Consider the following 22153-nt stretch of genomic DNA (forward strand, 5'->3'; position numbering starts at 1 on the left):
AGTTTTATAGTTACTGTTCCCTGTATAGTCCCCTATAGATAAGGCCCACAACGCTGCCCACGGTAGAAGGAAAAAAAAACATTATATTCATTCCTGTCCCGTTCTCGCTCCATCCTCCAGCGGCACCAGTCCTCCTCCAGCGGAACAATGCAGCGACGCGATGATGTGTTCCCTATATAGTCCCCTGTAGTTAGTGTTCCCTATATAGTCCTCTGTAGTTACTGTTACCGATGTATTGTCCCCTGTAGTTACTGTTCCCTATATAGTCCCCTGTAGTTACTGTTCCCTATATAGTCCTCTGTAGTTACTGTTACCGATGTGTTGTCCCCTGTAGTTACTGTTCCCTATATAGTACCCTGTAGTTACTGTTCCCTATATAGTCCCCTGTAGTTACTGTTCCCTATAGTCCCCTGTAGTTACTGTTACCTATGTATTGTCCCCTGTAGTTACTGTTCCCTATTTGGTCCCCTGTAGTTAGTGTTCCCTATATCCCCCTGTAGTTACTGTTCCCTATGTAGTCCTCTGTAGTTACTGTTCCCTATATAGTCCCCTGTAGCTACTGTTCCCTATATAGTCCCCTGTAGTTACTGTTCCCTATATAGTCCCCTGTAGTTACTGTCCCCTATAGTCCCCTGTAGTTACTGTTACCTATGTATTGTCCCCTGTAGTTACTGTTCCCTATATGGTCCCCTGTAGTTAGTGTTCCCTATATTCCCCTGTAGTTACTGTTCCCTATGTAGTCCTCTGTAGTTACTGTTCCCTATATAGTCCCCTGTAGTTACTGTTCCCTATATAGTCCCCTGTAGTTACTGTTCCCTATAGTCCCCTGTAGTTACTGTTACCTATGTATTATCCCCTGTAGTTACTGTTCCCTATATGGTCCCCTGTAGTTAGTGTTCCCTATATTCCCCTGTAGTTACTGTTCCCTATGTAGTCCTCTGTAGTTACTGTTCCCTATATAGTCCCCTGTAGTTACTGTTCCCTATATAGTCCGCTGTAGTTACTGTTCCCTATATAGTCCCCTGTAGTTAGTTCCCTATATAGTTCCCAGTAGTTAGTGTTCCCTATATAGTTCTCTGTAGTTTTATAGTTACTGTTCCCTGTATAGTCCCCTATAGATAAGGCCCCCAACGCTGCCCAAGGTAGAAGGAAAAAAAACCAATATATTCTTACCTGTCCCATTCCCGCATCGTCCTCCAGCGGCGCCAGTCCTCCTCCAGCGGAATGATGCAGCGGCGCGATGACATCATCACACCGACTGCATCATCACTATAGCGCCGAATGGCGAGGCATCATGTGCCTCGCCAGGGCAGCGCTAGTGAAGTCAATTGTATCCGCGTCCTAAGGATGCAAATACAATTGAGTGCAGGGGACCAGTTCTGGCTTCCTGCTTCACCCGGTTCTGCGAAACGGCTGTAATTTTAAAATTAAAATTTAAAATGTAAAATTACATCATGTTAATAATACAAAAGTGATTCTTAGTCATGTCTTGATACCAAAGGAGCAGCATGTATAGGCAGTTAACGGCACGTGCGGATTTATTTTATGTCTTAGTTTGAACTTAATCAGGTGTCTGGCCATAATGTTATACTAGGCTTGTTTCTTATCTCTGAAATAAAAATGTTATTTTACAATTGCTGAAGCTTTTCCATCAAAAGAGCTCTGAAATCTCTGAAATAAAAGTGTGTCTTTAGAGTGACAGTGACTGTTTCCGTAAACCTCCATAGAACATAATGGAGAGCGCCGCGCGGATGCGCAGTCCCCTCTCCACTTAGTCCCCACCTGAAATCGCCATGTTAGACTGTGTTAATGGAAAAATAAGGCCTATTGAGGCCTGTATATTAACCCATTAAAGACCAGGCCAATGTGACTTGTTTCATTTTCGTTTTTTCCTCCCCGCCTTCCAAAAGCCATAACTTTTCTATTTTTTTCTCGATCTAGCCATATGAGAGTTTGTTTTTTGCGGGACAAGTTTTTCATGGCACCATTTATTGTGCCGCATAATGTACTGGGAATCTGAAAAAAATATATTTGTGGCTTGAAATGGGCAAAAAACAGCGATAACACAATTTTTTGGGGGGTTTTGTTTTTATGGCGTCCATCAGGCAGTAAAAACTACATATTCACCTTATTCTACATGTTGATATGATTATAGCAATACCAAATTTATATGTATTGTTTTACCACTTTTAAAAAAATAAAACTATTTGTTAAAAAAAAAATTGTTTTGTGTCGCCATATTCTAAGAGCCATAACTTTTTCTTTTTCCATCAATTTAGAGGTGTGAGGGCTTAAATATTGTGGGGCGAGCTGTAGTTTTCACCGATACCATTTTGGGTACATGCAACCTTTTGATCACTTGAGCTAATGTGACCAAAAAACAGCAATTTGCATGTTTTATATATTTTTTTTACGTCGTTCACCGAGCGGGCTAAGCAAGGCTATACTGTGAAAGTTTGGACTTTTACGGATGCTGCGATACCAGTTATATTAACTTTTATTTTTTTTAACATTGTTTTAGGGAAAAATGGGAAAAGTTTTTTTTTTAACTTTTAAAAAAAAATTTTGTGGAACATTATAAAAATATTTAACTCTTTTTTACTTTTTTTTTATTAGTCCCCCTAGGGGACTTTAACCAGCGATCATTGGATCGTTGCCATGATATACTGCAATACTAATGTATTCAAGTATATCGTGACTCTGACAGTCTCCTTTGAAGCCCTGCCAGAGGAGTACAAAGATGGCAGACCTGGGGGCCATAACAACAGCCATCACAGCCGATCCTGTCGTGGGGGGGCGTGATGCAGTTTTCGAGGTGGCGCCGTCATGATTCTAACAATTTAAATGCAGTGGTCGCGATTGACCGCGTCATTTAAAGTGTTAAACAGGCGGAATCAAAGTGATCTTTGATTCAGCCCATTGCAGTGAGGTGTCGGCTGTATAACACAGCCATCACCCGCTGAGTATGGAGCGAGCTCAGCCTGTGAGCCCGCTCCATAATACCCCTTAACGGCTACCGTGTACTAGTACGTGGTATGTTGTTAAGGGGTTAAGCAGTCAGCCACCAATGCCAAAATAGGCAATAGGTCCTAACTACACAGACACTGCCACAATCTTGGGTCTTACTAGGGCCAGGCAGAGGGCCCTTGGATCAAGGAGGAGTGTAACTGAACCTAAGTCTGCCGGTCACACAGAACAACAAGATAGTTATCTTGCCAGCCTGTTCCACCTTGTATATAGTTGTAACCATACCTCCCAATTCAGCGGGACAGTACCGGATTGCGAGCGTGTCCCACTGTCCCAGACAGCTGGTGGTATGTCCCTGTTTCAACTGTGTCTGTGTCTTCAAGATGCAGATACAGTTGAATCCAAAGCTGTAGCAAGGAACCGTCAGCTCCCTGCTTCAGCATTGAACTATGGAGTCCCAGACCAGAACAGCGGAAGCTCTCTGGCCGGGGACTCCTGTCTTAGAAAAGCCTGTGACGTCACTGTCCATATATGGACAGTAACGTCAGTGGCTCCTCCAAGAGCGGCAACGCTCTTGCCGGGAATTCCGCTCCTAGAGGGAGCCCCTGACATTACTATCCATTTAAGGGCAGTGATGTCAAGGGCTCCTCCTGGAAAGGGATCTCCGACCACAGCGTGACCAATTCTCCGGCTGGGGATTCTGCTGGATCCCAATGGTGCTATATATGGGGGGGGGGTTAGCGCTATCTACAGGCAGGGTGGTGCTATCTTCAAGGGGAGTGGCACTATCTACATGGGCACTGTGGCACTATATGGGCACCATCTACATGGGCACTGTGGCACTATTTGGGCACTGGCAATTTATATGTGGGCACTGGCACTTAATATGTGGGCACTGTGGCATTATGTGGGCACTGTGGTGGTATGTGGGCACTGGCACCATCTATGTGGGTACTATCTACAGTGGGCACTGTGGCACTATCTACAGGGGCATTATGGCACAATGGGGCATTATACTGTATGGTAGCATCTGTGTGGGTATTATACTGTATGGATTCAGCTATGGGGCATTATACTGTATGGGGGAATCTGTGTAGGCATTATCTTGTATGGGGGCATCTGTGTTGGCTTCATACTATATGGGTGCATCTATTATACTGTATTGGGGCATTATACTGTGCAGGGTGGCTATTTGGCATTATACTGTGTGGGAGGCACTATGGGGTATGTGTGGGGGCAGCTGTATTGGCAGTTGTGTATCATACTCAACCCTTTTCAAGCTCTTTAGCGACAAGATAGCATTAGTAAAGTCAAAGTCACAGCAACATATATGGTTTTGGGTAAACGGATGATAGCCGGTGGTAACAGTCTGTTAAAAACATACTGCACTGTCAGATTTTTTATTCTTTTTAACCCCTAGCCGCGCGACTCAGTAACTGTACGCCGCAACAAGGTCGTAGTTACTAGACTGTTCCCGATGCACACTGTGAGTGTGCACCAGGAACCGGGAGAGTAGCTGTCCCCGACAGCTAACACTCTCGAGTCACCGGCAATGGAGCCTCAGAGCCTCTGTAGAGTTGTGTGCCCTTCAGAGTAAAAAAAAACAAAAAAACCTAATTTTCAGTTGCCCTGTTACCAGTGTGTGACTCCACTCATTTTTTTTTTTCCAATCATAATTCACTAAAAATAATAAGTACATTTAGTAGTTAGGTAGTTGTCTAGCTCGTCTACGTCAATTCGTTGTCAGTGTCAATCCATAGTGTCCGTGTCAGTTAGTCAACGTCAATCCATCACTGTCAGTCGCGTCACTTGTCAGTTAGTCAGCGTCAATCCATCACTGTCAGTCACATCACTTATCAGTTAGTCAGTGTCAATCCGTCACTGCCAGTCACGTCCCTTGTCAGTCAGCGTCAATCCGTCACTGTCAGTCACGTCACTTCTCAGTTCGTCAGCGTCCGTAAGTGTCAGTTAGTGTCAGTTAGTGTAGTAAGTGTCACTATTTAGTGTTTTACGTGAGAAAAAAAAAGTTTGTTTGTCAGTGTTAGCGTTAGCAAGCGTTAGTGTTTTATGTGGGGGGGAAAAAATCGTAGTTATACAACTGTTTGTTACAGTTCACTAATCTACGTGTGTATTAACAGTATATATACACACACATTTATAAAATGGCAGCGAGACGTTACACTGCTGAAGAGGAGTATGCCGTGATCGTGTATGACACAGATTCAGCGAGCGATGCTGAACTAGAGTTCTTTCTGTCGTCCTCCTCCTCCAGTGACAGTGAGGAACCTCCTCGTAGTCGCAGAAGGGTAAATGTCCAGGTTCTGCCTGACCCTGAAACTGCAGTTCTGCCTGATCCTGGTAGTGCCAGCATTGTTTTGTCAAATCCCAGAATTTACTGCTGCGGCCGGAATTCATATGCAGATGGAAGGGCTGCCTATAATCTGCTTTTTCAAATTGTTCTTCATAGACAATTTGATCCAGCTTATGGTGGAGCAAACAAACATTTATGCCCGCCAATTTAATTTGGAACACCCCAAATCCTTTCATGCCCAGCCCAATCGGTGCCAATCGACCAATTGTGCAGAAATGCAGAAGTATTGGGGGTTAGTCCTCAACATGGGCCTCACTAAAAAGCAAGAAGTGAGATCCTACTGGTCCACGGACATTTTATAGAATTGTCTGCTGTACCGAAATACAATGACCAGACCCCGCCTTGAGGCCCTTCCTAAATTTCTGCACTTTAGTGACTCCCACTGCCACCCCTGGATGACCCAGATTTAAAATTAGGCCATGCATTAATATTTTTTCCCAAAATTTTGCAGCAATTTACACCCCCAACCACAGGAAACAGAGTCTCTCCTGGGAGACGCCAGAACACGTGGCTACACTGTCTCCACTAGGGTGCGCGTGCGATGGTCCCCGGCCTTAAAGGGCCAGCGCGCGCACATGTGAAAATGTTCCCTACCCACTCTCTTTTCACCCTGGACTATAAAAAGGGCTCTGCCCTTTCTCCCCTTGCCTATGTGTTGTTGTCTTCCTATGTTAGTTCAAGCAAATGATCCCTTAGTTGTATCCTGTTCCCAGTGTTCCGGTACCCTGCTTCTGTATCCTGTAACTGTGTTTGTTAATGAGCTGAAGTCTAGTGTTTGTTTCATCTGCCACACTAAGTATCATCTGCCATGTCCAGTGTCATCTGCCATGCCAAAAATCATCTGCCACGCCAAACGTCATCTGTGCCAAAGCATCTGCTATATCTCGTGTCTGTCTGGACACTCATACAGGTACTCTTGTGCTAAGACTTTCCATTAACTGTTGTATGGCCAGCTGCCACTCCGCTACAGCGGAGCGGCCTATTGGGTCCACATACCCCACAGCCGTGACATACTGGATCAAAATCTACAATCTGTGTGAATCTGAGACCGGATACACACATGCTTTCCAAATTTATGAGGGGAAGGACAGGACAATACAGCCCCCAAACTGTCCTCCCCCCATCCTGACAACAACTGGGAAGATAGTGTGGGACCTCCTGCACCCACTGTGTGATCAGGGGACAACTTGTACTTGGACAACTGGTACACAAGTGTACCCCTGTTCAAATGTCTTCTAGACAAAAAAACAGGGGTGTGTTGGACGGTGGAAAAAAAAATCAGAGGCACCTTCCCAAGACCCTCATCTTGCATTGCTGCAAGATGGGTTCCTGTGTCTAAAATATGGAGACAAAAAAGATGTCTGTATTCTGACATCTATACATGATGCCAGCTGCACCCCTGCCCCCACACGTGGATTCACATCATCCATAATGACGCCTGTGTACATTCAAGCATATAATAAATTCATTGGGGGGGGTTGACCTGAATGATCAGGTGTTAAAACCGTATAGTGACATGAGAAAAAGCTAAATTTGGTACAAGAAGTGCACTTTGTCCAGATGGCACTACATAACTCCTTTTTAATTTTTCATAAAGCTGGCCACCCGAGTCCATATTTGGTATACCAAGAAAAAAATATTAAAATTCTTTTACTTGGAGACGAGGTGGGGGAAACTTATGCTGCTTCAAGTAGCGTTTGCCGAATTGTTCCTGCGCAGCACTTTCCAAGTGAAGTGCCTGCCACAGCAAAAAATGGCAAGGCACAAGAAAGGTGCCGTGTCTGCACAAAAAGGGGTATCCGAAAGGATACCACATATCAGTACGACACTTGTCCATCCAAACCCGGACTCTGTATGAAGGACTGCTTCCGAATCTACCACACCTCCCTGGGTTAAAAATTTTATAATTTTAAAACCCCCACTCCTCCCTTTATCATTCTGCCTAATACTCTAACAAATATGTTCGATCTGCACAATTTTTTTTAGGCCTAAGCATGTGGCCACAAATCATCCAAGTAAAAATAAGGCCTCAAAATCCTTGTGGTACTTATTCCCTTCCAGGAACTGCTATGTGTCCAGACAACATATTTAGACTACTTTGGGGGTATTTCTGAACTCAGAAGAAATAGCCCAATAAATGTTGAGGTGCTTTCCTTCACTTAAATGCTCTGTGTCTGAAAAATCTATCCAATAAATGACACATTTGTGAAAAATGTAACATTTTATTTTTAATGCCAGATTTCAACTAAATTCAGCAAAAAAAATTATGGGGTCATAAAATTGATCACACCCCTAGATAAATACATTGAGGGGTGCAGTTTCCAAAATGGGGTCACTTCTTGGGGGTTTCCACTGTACTGGTACCTCAGTAGCTCTGCAAACGCGACATGGAACCCGAAAACCATTCGCGCAAAATCTGTGCTCCAAATAGCGCCCATTCTTTTATGAGCCCTGCCGTGGGTCAAAACAGCAGTTTATTACCACATATGGGGTATTTCCATAATTGGGAGAAATTGCTTTACAAATGTTGGGATGTTTTTTCTCCTTTATTCCTTGTAAAAATTTAGAAATTCTATGTTTGTTCAGAAAAAAGTTGATTTTCATCTTCACAGACTAATTCCACTAAATTCTGCCAAAAACCTGTGGGGTCAAAATGCTAAGAATACCCCTAGAAAAATTACTTAAGGAGCGTAGTTTCCAAAATGGGGTCACTTTTGGGGGGTTTCCACTGTTTTGGTCCCTCTGGGGCGTTGCAAACGCGGCATGGCACCGAAAACCATTACAGCAAAATCTGCACTCCAAAATCCAAATGGCGCTCCTTCCCTTCTGAGCCCTGCCGTGTGTCCAAACAGCAGTTTATTATTATATATTTTTTTATATTTTTCCAAAACTGTTTACACCTTTTTTTTTTTTACTTTTTTTTTCTTCCCACTAAAGTCTAACCTTCTGGTCACTTATATAATACATTGCAATATGTACTCTATTTGTCTGTGTAAAACAGACAGATAGGCTATTAGGCCCTGTACCATAACAGCGCCATGATAGTCCGGCGTTTCACATTAACTATTACAGTGCAGGACGGGAAGGGGCTTAGGAACTTTGGAATTTTGTCTTTCAGAAGTGGCTTCTCGTTGGCATGGAAGGGGTGTGGTTTGTTTTTCGATACTGTAAGACAGATTTATTCATTTTTAAAGATGATATTTTGTCAAACCATGTATGAAAGGTCAGATCTGTCAGAGCTTGCACGTTGAACAGTCTTTAGCTTTATTAACCTTTATCATGACCTGTGCTGCATTTGAAAGAATATGTCACAGACATCTCTCAAATTAATGACAGTTTCTACATAGCGCCAGACATTACTATTAATCTGCCCTAGTCCTCATTCTACAGAATGTTGTATTTTCTGTTTAGGTCTTCAGGCTTCTCAATTCCATGCTCATGATTTGTGTGACAGTATCTATTCATCTTGTTACTGGCCATAGTCTTCCTATATTCCCTTCATCTCTTACAAGAATATCCTTGGAAGAGATGTACAACACTCTAAGGCCCTTTTCACACTAATTTTTTTTGCAGGCAGAAAAATCTGCCTCAAAACTCCTGAAGGAATTTTGAGGCAGATTTTGACCTGCCTGCAAATTCTTGCCACGATTTCCGGTCGCAGCCATTGAGCGCCAATGCAGCAAAAAAAAGATTTCTCTGTCTCCCATTGATTTCAACAGGAGGTCAGAGGCTTGACTGTGACAAGAATGAGCATGCCGCGAGCAGCTAAAACCGCCATGGGATAAAACGCCTCCGTGTCTCATTGAAATCAATGGGAGATGGTTTCAGACATTTTTTGCCGCTGATTCCGACGCGGTTTCCACATCAAAATCAGCATGTCCTTCTAGTAATGGGATAAAAATGTAATGTAGAATAAACAGAGAGGCATATTGGAGGTTATACAGCAGGATTGGAGACGGCACTGATATTTTAGCAGGGAATACTTTAGCTGGGTACTAGTGTGACCTGCTATCAAATGTAGCCAGGTTAATGACAAATTGGCCAAAATACAAAAATAATTTCTGGAGAGTCCCATTTTTCAGTCACATTATCTCACAATATCAATCTGGTGGAATATCGGAATAGCTCTTGTATATGTGTCTATACAATGGGCAGCAGAGGGCACAAAGTCTTAGTCAGGTTGTTAAGGCAATGGGGTAGATTTACTAAGAACGTGTGCAGGTGGTACATTCCAAACGAAAAACTGGTGGAGAATGTTAAAAAAAAACGTGACCACTTTTTCCAACACAATTTAAAAATATTGTATGTATTGGAAAAAATTGGCTTAAAAATATGGCATTTGACTGCGATACTATAACTTTCAAAGAAATTATGCCAAAAAAGAGGTATACTTGCATTGATAAATCTCCCCTAATGTGTCCAGTTGACAGAGAAGACAGCAGAGAAAGAGCCCAGGATAGATTAATAAGTGGAAGGTCAAGACTAACTCCCTTATGCCCTGGGCATAAACTTATATATTGTTACATCATTGGTTAGATGTCAAGTGGTATTATAATAACTTCCACTCAAGGTTTTGTGAAATATTGATACTCTATTTGGAAATAATGAACAAATCACTGGAAGGAGGATAGAGCTTATAAAATGTAACTTTTACTTCTTAATTGTTAAAAATGTGCAAATACTTACACAAAGAACAAATTTATAGAATAAAATTGTACTCCCTTTTGTGAGAGAAAAATGACATTCTGTTTGGTTATGAATTATCCATTTGTGCAGGTTATGACCACTTTTGTACAGAGTAAATACAAAGCTCCAAATGTTACTGCATTAACCCCTTCAGGACCAAGCTCATTTGGCCTTCAGGACCAGACCCATTTTTTTCAAATCTGACATGTTTCACTTTATGTGGTAATACCTCCAGAATGCTTTTACCTATCAAAGCGATTATGAGATTGTTTTCTCATGAGACATTGGACTTTATGATAGTGGAAAAATTTGGTCGATAAATTCAATATTTATCAGTGAAAAACACCAAAATTTTGTGAAAAATTGCAAAAATTAGCATTTTTCTAAATGTAAATGTATCTGCTTGTAAGACAGGCAGTTATACCACACAAAATTGTTGCTAATTAACATCACCCATATGTCTACTTTAGATTGGCATTGTTTTTTGAACGTCCTTTTATTTTTATATGACGTCACAAGGCTTAGAACTTTAGCAGCAATTTCTCACATTTTCAAGAAAATTTCAAAAGGCTATTTTTACAGGGGCCAGTTCAGTTGTGAAGCAGTTTTTAGGGCCTTATATATTAGAAACCGCCAAAAAGTCACCCCATTTTAAAATCTTCACCCCTCAAAGTATTCAAAACAGCATTTAGAAAGTTTCTTAACCCTTTAAATGTTTCACAAGAATTAAATAAACGTAGAGGTGAAATTTTCAAATTTCTTTTTTTTTTGTGCAGAAATTCATTTTTAATCTATTTTTTCTGTAACACAAAAGTTTTCACCAGAGAAATGCAACTCAATATTTATTGCCCAGATTTTGCAGTTTTTAGAAATATCCCACATGTGGCCCTAGTGCGCTACTGGACTGAAGCACAGGCCTCAGAAGCAAAGGAGCACATAGTGGATTTTGGGCCTCCTTTTTATTAGAAAATATTTTAGGCACCATGTCAGGTTTGAAGGGCTCTTTTGTGCCAAAACAGTGGAAATCCACCAAAAGTGACCCCATTTGGGAAACTACACCCCTTGAGGAAATTATCTAGGGGTATAGTGAGCATTTTGACCCCGCAGGTTTTTTGCAGAAATTATTGGAAGTAGGCCATGAAAATTAAAATCTACATTCTTTCAAAGAAAATGTAGGTTTAGCTAATTTTTTCTAATTTCCACAAGGACTAAAGGAGAAAAAGCACCACAACATTTGTAAAGCAATTTCTCCCGAGTAAAACAATACCCCACATGTGGTAATAAACGGCTGTTTGGACACACGGCAGGGCTTAAAAGGAAAAGAGCGCCATTTGGCTTTTGGAGCTCATATTTAGCAGGAATGGTTTGCGGAGGCCATGTCACATTTGCAAAGCAGTGGAAACGCCAAAAAAGTTACTCCATTGAGAAAACGTCACCCCTTGAGGAATCCATCTAGGGGTGTAGTGAGCATTTTGACCCCACAGGAGTTTCATAGATTTTATTAAAATTGGGCAGTGAAAATAAAAAAAATCCTTTTTCTTCAATAAGACGTAGCTTTAGCTCCAAATTTTTAATTTTCTCAACAAATAAAGGAAAAAAAGAACCCCAACATTTGTAAAGCAACTTCTCTGGAGTACGGCAATACCCCACACGTGGTCATAAACTGCTGTTTGGGCACACGGCAGGGCTCAGAAGTGAAGGAGCGCCATTTGCTTTTGGTGTACACATTTTGCTGAATTTGGTTTCTGGTCGCTATGTTGCATTTGCAAAGTCCCTATGGAACCAAAACAGTGGATCCCCCCCAGAAGTGACCCCATTTTGGACACAACACCCTCAAGGTATTCACCTAGGGGTGTAGTGAGCATGTTAACCCCAGAGGTGTTTTGCAGAAATTCGTGTGCACACGATGTGGGAGAGTGAAAATGGGAATTTTTCCATAGATACGCCAATATGTGGTGCCCGGCTTGTGCCACCATAACAAGACAGCTCTCAATTATTATGCGGTGTTTCCCGGTTTTAGAAACACCCTACATGTGGCCCTAATCTTTTGCCTGGACATTCGACAGGGCTCAGGAGTGAAAGAGTACCATATAAAATTGAGGCCTAATTTGGCGACATATAAAGTGTTGGTTCACAATTGCAGAGTCTTTGATGTGAAATAAAAGAAACCCCTGAGAAGTGACCCCATTTTGGAAACTGCACCCCTCAAGGAATTTATTAAGGGGTGTAGTGAGCATTTTCACCCCACGTGTCTTTTCCATAAATGATTGCGCTGCCGAAGGTACAAATTAACATTTTTCCTTAGATATGCCAATTCATTGTCAAATATGTCGTGCCCAGCTTATGCCACTGGGGACACACACCTCAAAAATTGTTAAAAGGGTTCTCCCGGGTATGGCGTTGCCATATATGTGGACGTAAACAGCTGTTTGGACACACTGTAGGGCTCAGATGGGTGGGAGCACCATTTGGTTTTTGGAGCGTGGAATTTGCTTGGTAATAGTTTTGTTTGGAGTATCACTGTTGTTTCCGTTTATAATGTGGGGCATATGTCAGCTGGGCAGAGTAAATCGGGGCATAGTCAGGTGGTATAATAATAACGTAACAAAAATAATAACATGATCCATAGATGTGTGTTACGCTGTGATCGATCCTTTCTGCACAGGCCGGTGTCGCACTGATAAATGTCCTTCCTTATCCCCCTTTTGGTCCACACTCCGCACCTTTGCAGTTTGGGGAATTTTGCCAGGAAAGTGTTGTCCTGGTATAATACAGATGCCCTCGCTTCCAGCAGATATGTTTGGGCCCTCCCCTTCCTGATTCAATAATTTTAGTGCCTTGATACATCGCCTTTTGAAACAGAAGAAATGTTCCCCTCGGGCCGGCACAACTGGATATTTTTCTTTCCTGACTTATTGGAGCCTTAACTTATTTTATTTTTTCATAGACGTAGTGGTATGAGGGCTCTTTTTTTACGGGACGAGCTGTAGCTTTTATTGGTACCATTTTGGGGTACATGCAACCTTTTGATCACTTGTTATCCTTTTTTAGGGAGGCAAGGTGACAAAAAACAGCAATTCTGCCATCGTTTTTTTTTTTAATATACAGCGTTCACCATGCGTTATAAATTACATGTTTTTGCACAATAAAATTACTTTTGGAAAGAGAATGTATTTTTTCTGTCGCCATGTTGTGAGAGCCATAACTTTTACATTTTTTCGTCGATGGAGCTGTGTGAGGGTTTGTTTTTTGCGAGACGAGGTATAGACTGTATAGGCACCATTTTTGGATACATGCGACTTTTTGATCACTTTTTATTTAAATTTTTGGAAGACAGTGACCAAAAAAACAGTAATTATGGCAGAGTTTTTGAGGGTTTTTTTTTACGGCGTTCACTGCGCTGGATAAATAACATAATATTTTTATAGTTTAGGTCGTTACGGTCGCAGCGATACCAAATATGTATGGCTTTATTATTTTTTTCAATAATAAATGACATGATAAGGGAAAAAGGGCGATTGTGTTTTATTTTATTACTTGAAACTTTTATTGTATGTTTTACACTTTTTTTTAGTCCCAGTTGGGGACTTGAAGGTCCAACTGTTTGTTTGATGTTCTAATACATTGCACTACCTATGTAGTGCAATGTATTGGAACTGTCAGATGTTCACTGACAGCAAGCCGATCAGGCTCCGCCTCTGGGCGGGGCCTAATCAGCTTACGTAATGGCAGACAGGAGTCCATTGTTAGGGCTCCTGTTGCCATAGTAGCAGTCGCCAGCCTTGCCATCGCGTGGCAAGGCTGCCAATTTGCTACAAACCTCTAGGATGCAGCGATCACAATGGATCGCTGCATCGAAGGGGTTAATGCCAGGAATCAGAGCTAGCTCCGGTTCCTGGAGATAGATCGGGGTGTCCGCTGTAGCATACAGCGGACACCCACTGCTGATGACGCCGGCTCTGCTTCTGAGCCAGAAGCTGAGTGGGCGCCATCTTGCCGATGGTACCGGAAGCCTCCTGGGCCCCGCCGACGACGGGGCATAGGAGGATTCCGTTACTGGCAGACCGGGAGGTAAGTATTAGCCCTCCGATCACCTTTGCAGCCACCGGCAACCCAGCGATCACGTTGCTGGGGTGCCGGTGGCTATAAACTCCTCACATGCTGCGATCTCTATTGAACGCAGCATCTGAGGGGTTAATCGGCTGGATCGGATGCTAGCTCCGGTCCTGGCCGATACCTCAGGGTGACAGCTGTAACATACAGCCTTCACCCGGCGGTGATGTCGCTGGCTCAGCTCCTGAGCCAGCTTCATCTCCATCACGTACAGTTACGTGAAAAGGCGTTAAAGGGATCCTGTCATCACCATCTTACCTTATAAAACGTCCTGACCCTGTAGTGGCCGCAGCTGTCCATAGTTGATTGATGTGTTCTTCTCTCCTCACGTCCTCCTCTTGCCCGAAATATTATCATTTAAAGTTTTACCGCCATTTATGGTAATTAAATTTAGCTTAGTGACGCACAATCTTAACTCCGCCCACGTACGCCGCCTGTACAGCCCTAAATGCCGAAATCGTGTTTCAGATCTCGCTCATGCGTGCCTCACCACCCTTCCCTGCTTCATTCATCCTGAAATATTTAACTGCGCATGCGCCGCGCGGGTACACACCCCCTTTTGTCGTCGTATGTTATACAGCATAACTGTCTCAATGAGCAAGCGCGGGATTTCATGTGCAGTGCAGTGAGAGGAGCTGTCAATCAAAAACAAGGAGGCGGAGCCAACTCTGAAGCGCCGGAGGAATGAAAACCTGACTCTTTTCGAGTGAAGATTTGACTCTTTTGTGCTCATTTGCATACGGCGCGGGACCACTGAAAACCGGAATACTGAAGGTACAGAGCCGACTTTTAACATATTTATAGGTTAGCTAATAATGATTTTTCACCCACTTTCACAAGGTATTGCTGGCTGGATACCGAAAATGCTGGTGACAGGTTCCCTTTAAGCCACCAGTTTTAATCACGTAACTGTACGTGATTGGGCGGGAAGGGGTTAAGGAAGAGGTTTTTCAAGAGGTATATTTGGGGTAATCCACCCCCCTACCCGTTCTATAGTGTATCCAAGTCCATCTTGATCCTGTAGCTGGGGACTGGGAAACCTTCTACTTTCCTTTTATGCGTGTCCAGGCAAATAGTATTATGCCTTCTCCCCTACATTATTGGTTAGAAATACTACCCTTTATGTATGACTCCCCTTGAAAAAGCTACACGCAAAATGAGCCTTTGGATGTTCTGTGGTCTGTCTGGCCCCAGGTAACTTGGTATTGTTAGCTTGACCTCTTTGCACTGGCAGTTTTTGCGCAATTCCTGCAATTGAATAGTTTACATTAACCGGTTGTATGTGTCTTGCACTTTAATGCCATTTTGGCTTCTTTTGTATCCTATAAAGCAGGGGTGGGGAACCTTTTTTCTGCCAAGGGCCATTTGGATATTTATAACATCATTCGCGGGTCATACAAAATTATCAAAAAAATTAGCCTGCTATATTTGGTCAAACATTTAATTAACTCACCCCTAATGTGATGGCTGGAACTGCTTCTCTTTGGTGAGGCGTGTGATGTTAGCCGGTATTGATAATGTTACTACTGCATCGGTCAGTCTGGAGCGCAGTCGACTCTGGTAAATTTTGAAAAGAACTCCCAGCAGTAAGTTGTTTTCCGACTTACTTACTTAAAGGGATTTTCCCATCACGGAAATTTATGCCATACCCACAGGATATCTCATAAATGTCAGATAGATGCTCGTCCCCCTCTGGGACCTGCACTTATCTCTAGAACGGTGCCCCCTAAACCCAGTTCTACCTCTCTGTGTCATTTCTGACCATGAAGAAGAAAACAGCGTAACTCGCTGAGCTGCGCTGTTTCCATAACTCCCATAGTAGTGAATAGCAGTTATGGAAGCAGCGCAGCATGTGAGTTACGCTGTTTCCGTAACTACTATTCAGATCTATGGGATTTCCGGTAGAAGCGTAGCTCAGCGAGCTACACTGTTTCCTTCTTTATGGTCAGAAATCACAAGCTTCAGTACAACACAAAGAGGTAGAACAGTGTTTATGGGCCCCATTCTAGAGATAGGTGAGGGTCCCAGAGGTGGGACCCCCATGTATCGGACATTTATGACATATCCTGTAGATATATCATAAATGTCCTTGATGAAAAAAATAAACCTTTAAGGCACTTGGACCTCACTTTAAGTAGGGGGTGCGGACGGAGCCAAGGAGGGAATGACACGGCAGCAGCGGTGGTCAGAGTAAGTTCATTGCGTGCTGTGACAGGAGTTGACCAGTCCGGTCAAATGACCTCACGTCACTCACTCAGGTCAGGTGACCGGACTGGTCCACTCTTGGGCCGACACACACCAACCTCACTCAAACAGCCGCTGACGGAGCCAAGTAGCGAATTACGTGGCGGCAGCGCAGTCTGAGTGAGGCCGAGCCAGACCAAATGATCCCGGACGTTCCCCACCCCTGCTATAAAGGATGTGACACACTCCATTGGGCTTAATTTATTGTACCTACACTATATAATATTGTTTTTTTTTATTGTTTCCCTCCCGGTGATTGATGACAGACTTTTCTTTAACATATTTGTCATTGATTTTTTTTAATGTGTTTCATAATCATGTTTTTATAAGATATTTAACAAAGTATAACTATAATATGGATGCATTTTTTTAAATTAATTTGTAAATACCCCTGCATTGTCTAGGAGTTTATAAAAGAGGCATAAAAATACAATATCACTCAGCAATTCCCATATATACAGTGGATATAAAAAGTCTACATACCCCTGTTAAAGTGCCAGTTTTTGTCATGTTACAAAGTAAGTACAAGATAAATAGCTTCAAAACTTTTTCCACCTTTAATGTGACCCATTCCATTGAAAAACAAACTGAAATAATTTAGAGAGGAAAATGAAAATAAAAAACTAAAATAATGTGGTTGCATAAGTGTGAGCACCCTCTTATAATTGGGGATGTGGTTGTGTTCAGAATTAGCCAATCACATTTAAACTCATGTTAAATAGTAGTCAGTATACCGCTGCCATTATTTAAAGTGATTCTGAGTAACCCCATATAAAGTTCAGCTTCTCTTTTAGGATTTTCTTGACATTTTCTTTGTTGCATGTGACAGCAAAAGCCATGGTCCATAAAGAGCACATCAAAGGGATCTGATTGTTAGAAGGCATCAGTCAGGAGAAGAGTACCAAAGAATTTCCAAGGCATTAGATATACCATGGAACGCAGTGAAGACAGTCATCAAAAAGTGGATTACATTTGGCACAACAGTGACATTACCAAGAACTGGACGTCCCTCAAAACTTGATGAAAAGACAAGACGAAAATTGGTCCTGGAAGCTACAAAGTGGCCAACAGCAACATTGAAGGAGCTGCAGGACTTTCTGGCAGGTACTGGTTGTGTAGTGCATGTGACAACAATCTCCGTATTCTTCATATGTCTGGGCTGTGGAGTAGGGGGGCAAAATGGAAGCCTTTTCTAACAAAGAAAAACATCCAAGCCCGGCTATGTTTTGCAAAGCCCTACATCAAGTCTGCCTAAAGCATGTGGGAAAATGTGTTGATGAGACCAAGGTTGAACTTTTTGGCAATAATTCCAAAAGGTATGTTTGTCGCAAAGCCAACACTGCACATCACCAAAAGAAGACAATACCCACAGTGAGGCATGGTGGAGGCAGCATTATGCTTTGGGACTGTTTTACTGCAGCTGGAACTGGGGCTTTAGTCAAGGTGAAGGGAATTATGAACAGTTCCAAATATCAGTCAATACTGGCACAAAACCTGCAGGCCTCTGCTAAAAAGCTGAAGATGAAGAGGATTTTCACCTTTTAGCACGACAACAACCCAAAGCATACTTCCATATCAACAAAAGAATAGCTTCACCAGAAGAAGATCAAAGCCGAGACTTGAACCCCATTGAAAATCTGTGGGGTGACCTGAAGGGGGCTGTACACAGGAGATGCTTCGCAATCTGATAGATTTGGAGCGCTTTTGAAAGGAAGAGTGGGCAACAATTGCCAAATCAAGATGTGCCATGCTGATAGACTTCTACCCAAAAAGACTTAATGATGTCATAAAATCAAAGGGTAATTCAACAAAGTATTAGTTTGAGGGTGTGCATATTAATGCAACCACATTACTTTTACTTTTTATTTTTCCACCCACTGTATGTGTGTGTGTGTATATATATATATATATATATATATATATATATATATATATATATTAGTCCTTCTCAATGAATTAGAATATCATCAAAAAGTTAAGTTATATCAGTAATTCAATTCAAAGAGTGAAACTCATGTATTATATAGATTCATTACACACAGAGAGATCTATTTCCAGCATTTTTTTTTCTTTTAATGTTGATGATTATGGCTAACAGTTAAAGAGAACCTTTCACCTGCCCATACATGTGCAGCATGTAATAGGCAGGGCTTCATAAACAATGTCTTACTTTACATTTTTTTTCCTTTCGTCCTCCTTTATTTACATATCGGTGCCATTATATTTGGCACCCAATATGTAAATAAGCCTTTGAACTGTCAATGGGGCGTTTCTATCTAAATGGCGGGAGGGAACAAAGCGCAAAGGCCTGACACTGTCCGTAGCTGATTGGACAGTGTCAGAGCGAAGAGATCATGCACCCTTGCAGGGGCGTAACTAGGAAAGGCTGGTCCTACAAAAGAGATGTATCCCCTATCCACAGGATAGGGGATACATGTGTGATCGCTGGCAGCGATAAGGAGAACGGGGGACCGATAGTCGCCTGAAGTTCTCCATGAGAAACCTCGGACTTCCGGAGTCTGCGCAGTTCAATAAAAATGAAAGGAGCGCTGGTTACGCATGCGCACAAGTGCGACCGGTGCACAATTCATTTCTATGGAGCTGCCGACAGACCCCGGAAGTCCGAGGTTTGTCATGGAGAACTTCGGGGGACTTTCGGTTCCCCGTTCTCCTTATCGCTGGGCGTCCCAGCGATCCCACATGTATCCCCTATCCTATGGATAGGGGATGCATGTCTTTTGTAGGAACAAACCATTCAGTGACATCGCGCTGTAGCACCCAAAGCGGCTGCTAGCGGAGCCTCCGGCCATGGGGGGGGCGTGCCGGCGGGCAGCACGGGCCCCGTAGCAGCCGCTACGGCTGCTACAGTGGTAGTTACGCCACTGCCGCCTTGCCATTTAGTTAGATAGAAACACCCCATTGACAGTTCAGGGGCTTATTTACATATCGGGTGCCAAATATAACGGCACCAATATGTAAATAACGGAGGAAGTTTTCAAGTGAGACAGGGTTTGTGAAGCCCTGCCTATTACATGCTGCACTCACCTGCACATGTATGGGCAGGTGAAAGGTTCTCTTTATTGAAAACCCAAAATGTAGTCTCTCCAAAACTTAGAATATTATATAAGCCCAATTTCAAAAATGATTTTGAATACCGAAATGTTGGTCTACTGAAAAGTATGTACAGTATATGCACTCAATACTTGATCAGGGCTCCTTTTGCATGAATTACTGCATCAATGCGGCGTGGCATGGAGGCATTCAGCCTGTGGCACTGCTGAGGTGTTATGGAAGCCCAGGTTCCTTTGATAGCGGCATTCAGCTCGTCTGCATTGTTGGGTCTGGTGTCTCATCTTCCTCTTGATAATACCCCATAGATTCTCTTCAGGGTTTAGGTCAGGCGAGTTTGCTGGTCAATCAAGCACAGTGATACTGTGGTTATTGTAGGGTCCACGGTCGCGGACCGTCGGGATTACTCACCCCCCGACGGCCGCAGCCATGGACCTGTGAGCCCTGGCCCGCATCTCCTACCTAGGAGACGCCAGCGCTCACTTCCGCTCCATTCTGCTGTGTCCCGTAGGGTGCGCGCGCACGCTCGTGCCCGGCCTTACAGGGCCAGCACAAGCACATTTTTGTTTAAATGAGAAGCGTTATGTTTGGAGAAAGGAAAACACTGCATTCCAGCGTAAAAACTTCAAACCATCTGAGAAACACGGTGGTAGTATCATGGTTTTGGCCTGTTTTGCTGCATCTGGGCCAGGACGACTTGTCATCATTGATGGAACAATAAATTCTGAATTATACCAGCAAATTCTAAAGGAAAATGTCAAGACATCTGTCCGTGGTGTGACATACTTTTGCCACTCACAGCTGTGTGATATTGGATCATTTTCCTCAATAAATAAAAGACCAAGTCTAATATTTTTTATTCGTTTGTTTGATTTGATTCTCTTTATCTACTTTTAGTACTTGCGTGAAAATCTGATGTCGTTTTAGATCAAATTTATGCAGAAATATAGAAAATTCTAAAGGGTTCACAAACTTTCAAGAACCACTGTATATATGTTATCAAAATAGCTCACTTTACAAGCAAGTGTAGTGAATGACAGTGACGGAAACAGCCAAGTGAATCCAACATTCCCAATGGTCTCTACAAAGAGAGACAACACATGCTTGTCCTGCCCCATGGCTGAGAAAGTGAATTTGGGGTCTCTCTCCTCCTCAACTGTGGGATTCGGACCCTCACCTTACTTTTATGACTAGATTCATTGATGGGTCATATTTGTCGAAAATATGTTTTTTTGGAACTACCCCTTTAACAGAGTCTAAAGAACTAAATTCCTATTTCTAAAGTTTCTTTATCTAAGATTATCTGCACATTAGCTCCATATTGGGAAGCAAATTTTATTCAGATTGCAGTATCATTTTTAACTAGAGAGAAACATTATTGATACCTATGTTTAAAAATTGCAGGTAAAAGAAAATTGGATCTTTTTTGGAGGCGCTGCTGTGTGGTATAAATGATGTGGAACGGAGTCCCGAGATATTAATAAGTTCAGTTTATTGAAAGTGGCTACGCGTTTCGACGATGAACAATCGTCTTCATCAGGCCATGTACATATCAGAAAAGACACGACTTATATAATCTGTAGGTACAAATTAACATAATTGAAAAAACCGCCAAATCTGACGGGGTCAAGGTGCGATCTTGACGTCACTCCCGTTTTTTTTTTAAAAAAGTGTTCACATCGCCTGACTATAATTGCATAATGTGTTTCAACATACAAGTTAGATGTTTATTCATAAAATAGGATACAGTTAAAACAAATAAAGAAAAAAGTGAAAAAATAAATAAAACCAAAGTTGAAAGAAATAGCTTAGTTTGGACTGAACGAAGCCGGGACGCGGCCTCGTTGCCAGGACAACCAAGCAGAAATCACAGCAAGTGAGCGGATTGATAGAACACTGCTTGCCGTGTGTAAGGCATTGAACTCATTTGAAGGCTGCCTAGAGGTGTGTTAATTAGATAAAAGAATGCACTTAGATGCCGTATCAGGCATAAGTTTTATTAAATTGCTACGCTGATAAAAAATTATTATTAGATAACTCAATTTAGCGTGGTTAGCAACATAGTTGCGTCCTGATTATAATTGAAGTATGCAGCATATTTTTAGTTACAGAATGTGGCATCTTTTTTAGAGGATATATTCTTATAAAAAACTGGAATGTAAATTAATATAAGTGAGTCCGTAGTAGACGACGCCGGGACGCGGCCTCGTTACCAGGACAACCAAAAGGAGAAAAAAAGAACAAATGGTAGAACAATGTTTGCCGTGGGTAAGATATTAAAATTATTATTATTAAAAGGTATATATTGTTTAAATAAGAGAATGCCGTATCAGGCATAGGTATTCATCTATGGTTGCGCTAAATAACACTTAACGTGGTTAGCAACTCTGTTCGGTCCAGTTTATAATCGGAGTATGAAACTTGTTTGAAACTGCAATGTAAATTAGTATGAGAACCCCATACTTGACACTACTGTATATGGAAAGGATAGAGTGGTAGTTGTATAGTGGGATCAGAGGGCAGAAAAGGCAACATAAGCTGTAAGTATAAAGATATATATATATAAAATAAAGAGGACTCTAGTGGGGTTAGAAACCTGCAGGAATTTCGCTACTTTGAGAAGAAAAAATATATTTATATTTAAGGGCGATAAATAAGGGAAAGTAAATTAAGGAGACAAAAAAATGACGTGGGTTAACTTGG

The sequence above is a fragment of the Rhinoderma darwinii genome, chromosome 1 (genome assembly GCF_050947455.1).
Source record: "Rhinoderma darwinii isolate aRhiDar2 chromosome 1, aRhiDar2.hap1, whole genome shotgun sequence".
Lineage (NCBI taxonomy): Eukaryota > Metazoa > Chordata > Amphibia > Anura > Rhinodermatidae > Rhinoderma > Rhinoderma darwinii.